Below are 7,801 nucleotides of genomic sequence, written 5' to 3'. Positions count from 1 at the left end.
AGAGTACCAGACTAATGTGACTTGCAGAGTTTGTTGACTTGTAAAACTTGCTTGCTTTGTCGGACTTGCAGTACTTCAACTTGATAGACTTGCTGAATCTGTTTGTGTGACCTGACTTACTGAAGCTTAGGTAACTTTGTTGTTTTGGTAAGTAAGCTTTAGCTTACTGTCCAAAACGTAAATTCGTGGGGGGGGGGGCGGGGGGGGGGGGGGGCGTTTTTCAGCTCACGGCAAAAAAATTGGAGGTCTCTTGAGACCTCACGATGACAAATCGAAGCTTTTAAGTTTCTTAAAGCTTATAAGCTTTAATACTAAGCTTATTAAAAATAAAAGCTTTTAAGCTTGTGAGCTATGGAGTTTTATCTCACTGGTTTTTGATGACTTGTATGTGAGGATGTAGGAGTGGTCCTCCGTCTCTGCAGACCAGTCCTTCGCGATCCGATGATGGAAACAGGGGTTCTTGATCGCCAAAAATCTACCTGTATCGATAGTTCGCGACGAGATTGACCGTAGAGCCCGATCGTTCCAGGAGCTCCGCCTTCGCACGAGATGGGTAGCGATTGGAAGCTCTTGATCTCAGCTTCACTCTGATACCACTGGTGCGCAGATCGGATGTTGTACGCTCGCGTAGTGAATGCCGGAAGGTCCCCAAGAACAATAGAACTCTACTTTTTGCACAAATTACAAGGTAAAAAGCATGAATGACAAGAGCAAGAGACCAATTGGGTGCAATCTCCCCCCATGCCTTGTGTGAGCGCTCCACAAAGCATGTATTTTATGTATTATTCATCTTCAAGCTCAAATAATAGCCCAAATTACAAAATAGCAAGCTTTTAGCTTTTGAGTTTGCTTTAACACAAAATAGGAATAAAGCTAATGGACGGTGCCCAAAAAGTCTGGCACGCCCAATACAATGTCCAAATAGAAATAACATAATCGTGCACCATACAAAATAATAATAAATATCCGACGCCTCAATAAATAGGCGTGACAAAATATAGGCGTGGCGCCTATCAAAATATAATCCATAAATCGAATACTCACTATCCTCCAATGCTTTCCTCTGCCACTGCTGCTATCTCTACACATCAACTGAAGCATTCACAATCGTTAGTAAAATAATACAATTAAACCGAAAAAAGTGAATACCTAGCAGTCTTCAGCTACATAAATAAATCAACTGGTTAGAAATAAATCGTAACCTTAATTTATTATGAGTGCGCACTCTAAACTCATAAACGTTTATTAATTTAATATGCATTTTGCGGAATCACCCGCTATGGAATCACCCATGTACACACTAAATTAATGAAACGCCCGAAAAGAACAGGCGTCCCCATCAACTTCTCGCACAAAGAATCCACTTTGTGTATGAGCCCCAGTCATCAAAGTTTACAGAATCCACCATAAAACCTCACGGAATCCACCGTGACACGGAATCCACCGTGAAATATGCCTCCTGGCATCAACTGAAGAGCAGAAACAGAGAGAGTGACCATCCATGGGAGTTTTGGCTTTCATTGAAGAGTTTCCAAACATCATCAAGTGGGAGATTGTGAAGAAGCTTTAGGAATGGTGGTCAGTTGAAGTTCACAAGAACAAGAAGGAAAAAAGTTAGAACCTGTTCATAGATGCTCAAGAGCAAGATACATGGGATGCTTGGTACACTGACAACCTTCTGTTTTTCCAATTAGCAACCCACTGGAAGTTGGTAGACAGTGTTCTTCAGAACATACAATGTTGAAACCATAAAAAAAGCTGTCATTACTACAATGATAGCACCACAACAATGCTCAAAAGAATGAGTTTTGATATCTTCAAATTTGAATACCTTCCCCTCAATAGTGGAATGAAAGTTGAATTCAAAGATGTTGAAAAGAAGGAAGTAGAAGAAATATTGGCAAGAGAGTCCTCTAGAGACTGAAGTCCCTATGATTGTGTTTTATTGAATAGAGACAAACTGGGTAGATCTAACTCCCTGATGAATGATGTGATTAAGAGGCAAGCACTAGAATGAGACTAGAGGTATGTTAGAAGAGAGAATGCAAAAATCAAAGTCGAGAACAAGCTAGCAGCAAAAGCCTCCTTTGATGCCCTAGCAGCACTCTTTACAAAAGTCCCCATGGCGAATCAGAGTCCCCTTTCTAATCAAATCTATCTTGAATATATTGATGATAGGCCGGAAAATATAGCCCCGTTTCCCATCTTTAAGGGAGAATACAATCAAGACCCTGATCTTTATGTAGCTGAGTTCATGGTATCATGTGTAGCCAACAATGCAAGAAACCCTGAGCATTGGTTAGCGATATTCATTGCCACTTTCAAAGGCGTGACATTTCAGTGCTATGAGAGACAAGCAACAGGAACTTTTAGCATATGGGATGACTTGAAGTTGGCCTTCCTTATTAAATTCAAACGTGAAGGTTTTGAAGAGTAGATGCAAGAGGAGTTTATGAACCTAAGTCAGTCCTCTGGTGAATGGGTGGAAGCATATGTCTCTAAATGGAATCCATATGAAGGTTTTGAAGAGCAGATGCAAGAGGAGTTCATATCCTAAGTCAGCAATCCTCTAGTGAATGTGTGGAAGCATATGTCTCTATATGGAATCCATACTAAAGAGATAGACCAATGATCACTTGGATGAAGGCATCCCGAAGGGAGTTTTTCTTAAAGGCCTACAACCAAAAATTTGTAAGTTTGTGAAATTAAGGAGACCAATCAATCTGCAAGCTACAATGGAAGGTATAAGACTATATGATGAAGTTGAAGCAAGGCTATCAATGACCTCAAGAAGAGGAGTCCTACCTCCTCCCATGTCAAGAATAGTATACCCACCAAATGCAATCCCAAGGACAATTCCCTACTCCTATTCTTAGATGCAAACAATGCTATAGTACAGTGCACGAAATTCATAGTGGGCGCAGACACAATAGTACCTCAAATGATAGTTCAACCATAACAATAGTGGCCTCAAACAGTTCTCCCAATGGCAACTCAACAACAATACTGAAACCCTATTAGTTGGAACCAAAAACCCGCAGTCTCACTAGGAGCTATAAATACTGAAACCCTATTAGTTGGAGCCAAAAACCCCCAGTTCTCCCAATGGCAACTCAACAAAAATATTGAAACGCTATTAGTTGGAACCAAAAACCCCCAGTTTTCCCAATGGCAACTCAACAACAATACTGAAACCCTATTAGTTGGAACCAAAAATCCCCAGTCTCACTAGGAGCTATGAATAAAAATTTGAATAGAGGACCCTTTGGATCAACCCAACGAGTCTATGGAGTGATTATAGAGGCTTCCCAAAATCCTATTGCAAGTAATCTAAGAGGTGAAAATCTGAAGGACTACCTATCCAATTCAATTGCAATAATCAAGAAGGAGATGATGGATATGACTCCAAAACAACTACGAACACTGAAGGTGAATACAACCAACATATCTAGTCTTGCAGAAGGTTGAAGACATGTGATGGAATCTAATACATGGTGTGGAAAGTGCCATCAAGTGGGATATTTAGCCACTGAATGTACACAAAAACTAATTATCCCTAGAGCCTTTTGTTTGTATTGTTTAAGGAAAAACCATATAGAGGATATATGCTCTCTGAAGGAGATGCATGAAAGAAGGAAGAAAGAGGAAGAAGCAAGATTCAACTTGTTGGAATCCAAGATTAGAGTCCTAATTTCAACCCAAGGAGGTTTCCCTCTCAATGTTATAGAGGACAACAGTCTACAGAGATCAGAAGTCAAGTGTTAAAGATGTGGAGAAAAGGGACATATCTTGCCAAATTTTCCAAACCATGGGTCTATAGAATATAAACCCTTATGTAGTTTATCAAAGGAGAAGGTCACACTGCAAAAGACTGTCCAAGTGCAGCTCCTGTAAAAGCTACTCTTGATACCCAACAAAAGACCCAAGAACCTACCTCATTTGGTGGATTTGGAGGTTGTTGCAATAATGTGTGCTAAGAAAAAAGAACCCATAGTTCCAAAACAGAACATTCCCTCTACCAAAACGGTTCAACCTTGCCAAGGAGAAACAGAACAGAATGGTTCAATATAAAGCCATCCAATAGTACAGAAGGATACAGAGATAGTTACATAGACATGATCAAAGGTCCACGAGATAGAGGATGCATAAGTACCTCTAGTAGTAGAAGTGCAGATGTTGCTACTTCTAGAGGAAAGAGGGATGATAAAAGTGGGCATTACCCAATTTCCTAGCCGACTGGAAAAGCTCGTGGATCCTATCAAAGAATATGACTTGGTCAAAAACGTAGATACATTTAAACCAAACCTAACATTCTGACAATTTCTTATATTGTTTCCCAATTGCCAAAAGAAATTCAAAAGTAAGCTTACCAAAAGAAGAGACCTAAGGATTGCTCCCTCAATCATAGCAACTAAGTCTAACAAAGCCTGAGAGCGTGTGAAAGAAGTGGATATGGCTAACGCCTTTTGGGATCTCTTACGAGGGATCTCTTACCCTACGAGATCTCTTACCCTCTACTGCTAAGAAGACGATGGCTTTTTGATACAAGGGCATAGAGAATAGATTGGCTCAAAGAAACCCTAACCCTAGGCAGAGGACCCAACATAGTAGTGTTGAAGTTGTGTGGATCACAAAAAGGTAATGGATCCACTTCCATTGAAGTCATCTCACCACAGACTCTTCTAATGAGATAATAGATGGCACATCAAGAGACGAAGAAGCTATCAAATAGATATTTTCTAAGAAAACAAAGGCACAATCCCCAACAATGGGCACTATAAGCCAACTCCCGAAAGAAGCACAATCTTTGTCAATGGGTGAATACCTCTTTCCTCTTGAACCTGAATTGACTGCTATTGAAGTCACCTCTCTGACAATGTGCACAAAGCACAAATTGTTCCTGTGTGTGGCACTATAAGGCTCCTTGGATTTCCTTCTCGCATCATATGCCAAAACAGGGTGGGATGCACTATTGCACCATCAATTGTACACAAGGCATATAACTTTCCCACAAGTGGTAGTAAGGATTCAATCAATGGGTGTGATAAACTTGGTTGCCCTCCTGTATTCATCAACAGAGCGTGAGATAGAGAGGGGTTGAGCGTGATTGATTTCCCCTTCATCAACTTACAACAATTCGAGTCATGTATGTTCTCATTTCCTTATGCACATATGGAACAGGCCTCCTCCATCATCACTATACACCTCACTCTATCTAGTACACTGCACTACCAGGCTCCCTGGCCTTCCTTCTTTCACCTATGCTAGATGGGTTGGGATGCACTGATATATTATCAACTATGCACATTGGTATACTACCTCTGAACTATACCTTTTTTCGATTTCTAAACCGGATGTGAGATATGGGGTTTCATTATTATCCCTCAAGTAACTGGCTCAAGGGGCAAGTGACTGATCTATCATTCCAACATGAGCGAATGTTGAGATTGAGTAATGTATACCTCACCATTAACAACTTAACTAGCTCTTCATCGATAATGCTACCTCCTTGGGTGTTGTGGCATGGTCCCTACCATGCTCGATGAGTGTGATATGGTGAGTTGTGATACCCCCTGCCAATGACTACAACCTTTCACGTGTCAACGACGGTTCACCTTGACCATCTGCAAATCGGGCCAAGTTTTTCTAACCCTATTCCTTTTGTTTACAAGAGTCAGCCATTTTTTAAGTGTGGGGATGTATGAGTATGGGTTGTGGTCAAGTGTTAGGTCCATGTTGATTAGTTAACTTGATCTATTAATGTCTTAAGTGTGGAGACACATACCTACATGCCTATTTTACATACCCTCATGGAAACACCTCTCTCTATTCATTCATGAATACCATGTCCTAATTTTACCTTGATGGGTTCCCTTCCCCACCCAAATGTCCTATTTTCACCCTCATGGAAACACCTCTCTCTATTCATTCATGAATACCATGTCCTAATTTTACCTTGATGGGATCCCTTCCCCACCCAAATGTCATATTTTCACCCTATCACTAGGGTCGTTCCTTGCTCGTTTGTCTTTATCCTTTACTTTGCCGCTTTTCCATGTGAACATCTCCTACGTTCACCAAAATTACAATTTGATTTAACATCCCTATTTGTCCCTTTGAATTGGCCAGTATTTCCTTTTACCACCTCTTGTTCCAAGCCACGATTCATAAGTTATTACTTTTTGAAGACTTTTCTATCAATTAGACGTGTTTCCATGCGAATGTACATTTTTTATTTCAAAACAACAATCTGATGTGACAATCCCAACCTACACCTTTCCCTTTACATTTTTCCTTTTTAGTGCTCATCATTCCAATGCACGATTTGTCGATTATTAGTTATTGTGTGTTTTGGAGACTTCTTGGGTGTGATTTTTGCTCTTTTTCCATGTCAACCTGCCCTATTCACGTCAAAAGTCAACTCTGATTCGATAGCCTTGTCTGACCTACTCCCTTACATAAACACAGGCGAGGGGTAAAAAAATTTGTGTAGTTAGAAACTATCAAATGCAATTGAGAATCCGGACGCTGAAACACGATTGTGAAGATCGGATATGTGGATCGAGGTAAAAAATCGGTTGTTAACACAAGATGTGGGGGCAAAAATACAAAATTAAACAGAAAATTTATTTCGGAGAGATCCGAGCATCGGATCAAGATGCCATAAAAAGCAAAACTAGGTAGGGAAATGGGAGCAATGACATGGACAATGCGTCTGCCGCATTTGGCAATAAGAAGGGGATTCATGAGGAAAAATATGTGAAATCAGCCATGAAAACTCACACAAAAATTAATTTCGCAAAATACATTAGTCAAAAGGAAAGCGAAAAGAAGGAAAATTGTCCATAAGGAGTTGCACATACCTATCACGGTAGTTCCGACAAGAATAAGACCCATTTATATGGAAAAAAAAAGGTAAAACGCTCTTGAAAACCTGAACAAAAATTAATTCCCAACAATCTATAAATTGAAACACGAAGCAGCAAAAAGAAAAAACTGTCCAAAAAATGGTCAACGACAGGGCTATCAAATTAGAATATAATTTTGGTGCAAGAAAGATGTGTTCACATGAAAAAAACATCTAAAAGGGGGCAAAGTATTCTATATATTTTTAGCAGCAACCATGTATAGCATCAGTTGTTTGGCCCAAATTTGGGAGGAAATGTGGTACCATCCGATAGCTTTTGCTAGTCGGAAGTTGGGCATATCGGAAATTAACTACACCTATATGGAGAAGTTGTGCTTTGTGATGGTATTTGTGACTAAAAAGTTCAGGCATTACATCCTTTATGAGAAGGTGGTTTTTTTATATGAAGGCAAAAGGGATTTGATTGTTGTTGAACAAGGTACAGCCACATGATTGTTTAGCAAAGTGGTTAATCACCTTGCAAGAGTTTGATTACGAGATTAAGAGCAAGCCACCAAAGCTACAGGGCATTGAAGAATTTCTTGTGGATTTCAAAGAGCCAAAAGAGGTCTTGGCTTCTGAAGGAAGAGATGTGGAAACATTGTTTAAGATTGATACGACATATGTTCCCTCCTTGTATGCTACTATAACGCACTATCTACCTACGGGAGAGATTGGAGCCACTTTATTAAAATCCGAGAAGAGGAAAATTAAATAGTAGGAAATCATGAGTAGCAACCTCCTCCACGAACCCTACAAGCATGATTCAACCTTTAAACCCTCATTCATGAGCACAAAAACTAATTCTACAAAAGTGACAATATGCTTTACATGGGTTAAAGTACTCACTCTCATACAAATCTTTCTCTTACTTGGGGATAACTCCCACAAGGT

Source organism: Lygodium microphyllum, chromosome 27 (assembly GCF_053477565.2).
Source record: "Lygodium microphyllum isolate KBCC chromosome 27, Lygodium_microphyllum_v1.1.10, whole genome shotgun sequence".
Classification (NCBI taxonomy): Eukaryota; Viridiplantae; Streptophyta; class Polypodiopsida; order Schizaeales; family Lygodiaceae; genus Lygodium; species Lygodium microphyllum.
The sequence above is the reverse complement of the archived record's forward strand: the minus strand, read 5'-3'. Positions refer to the sequence as shown.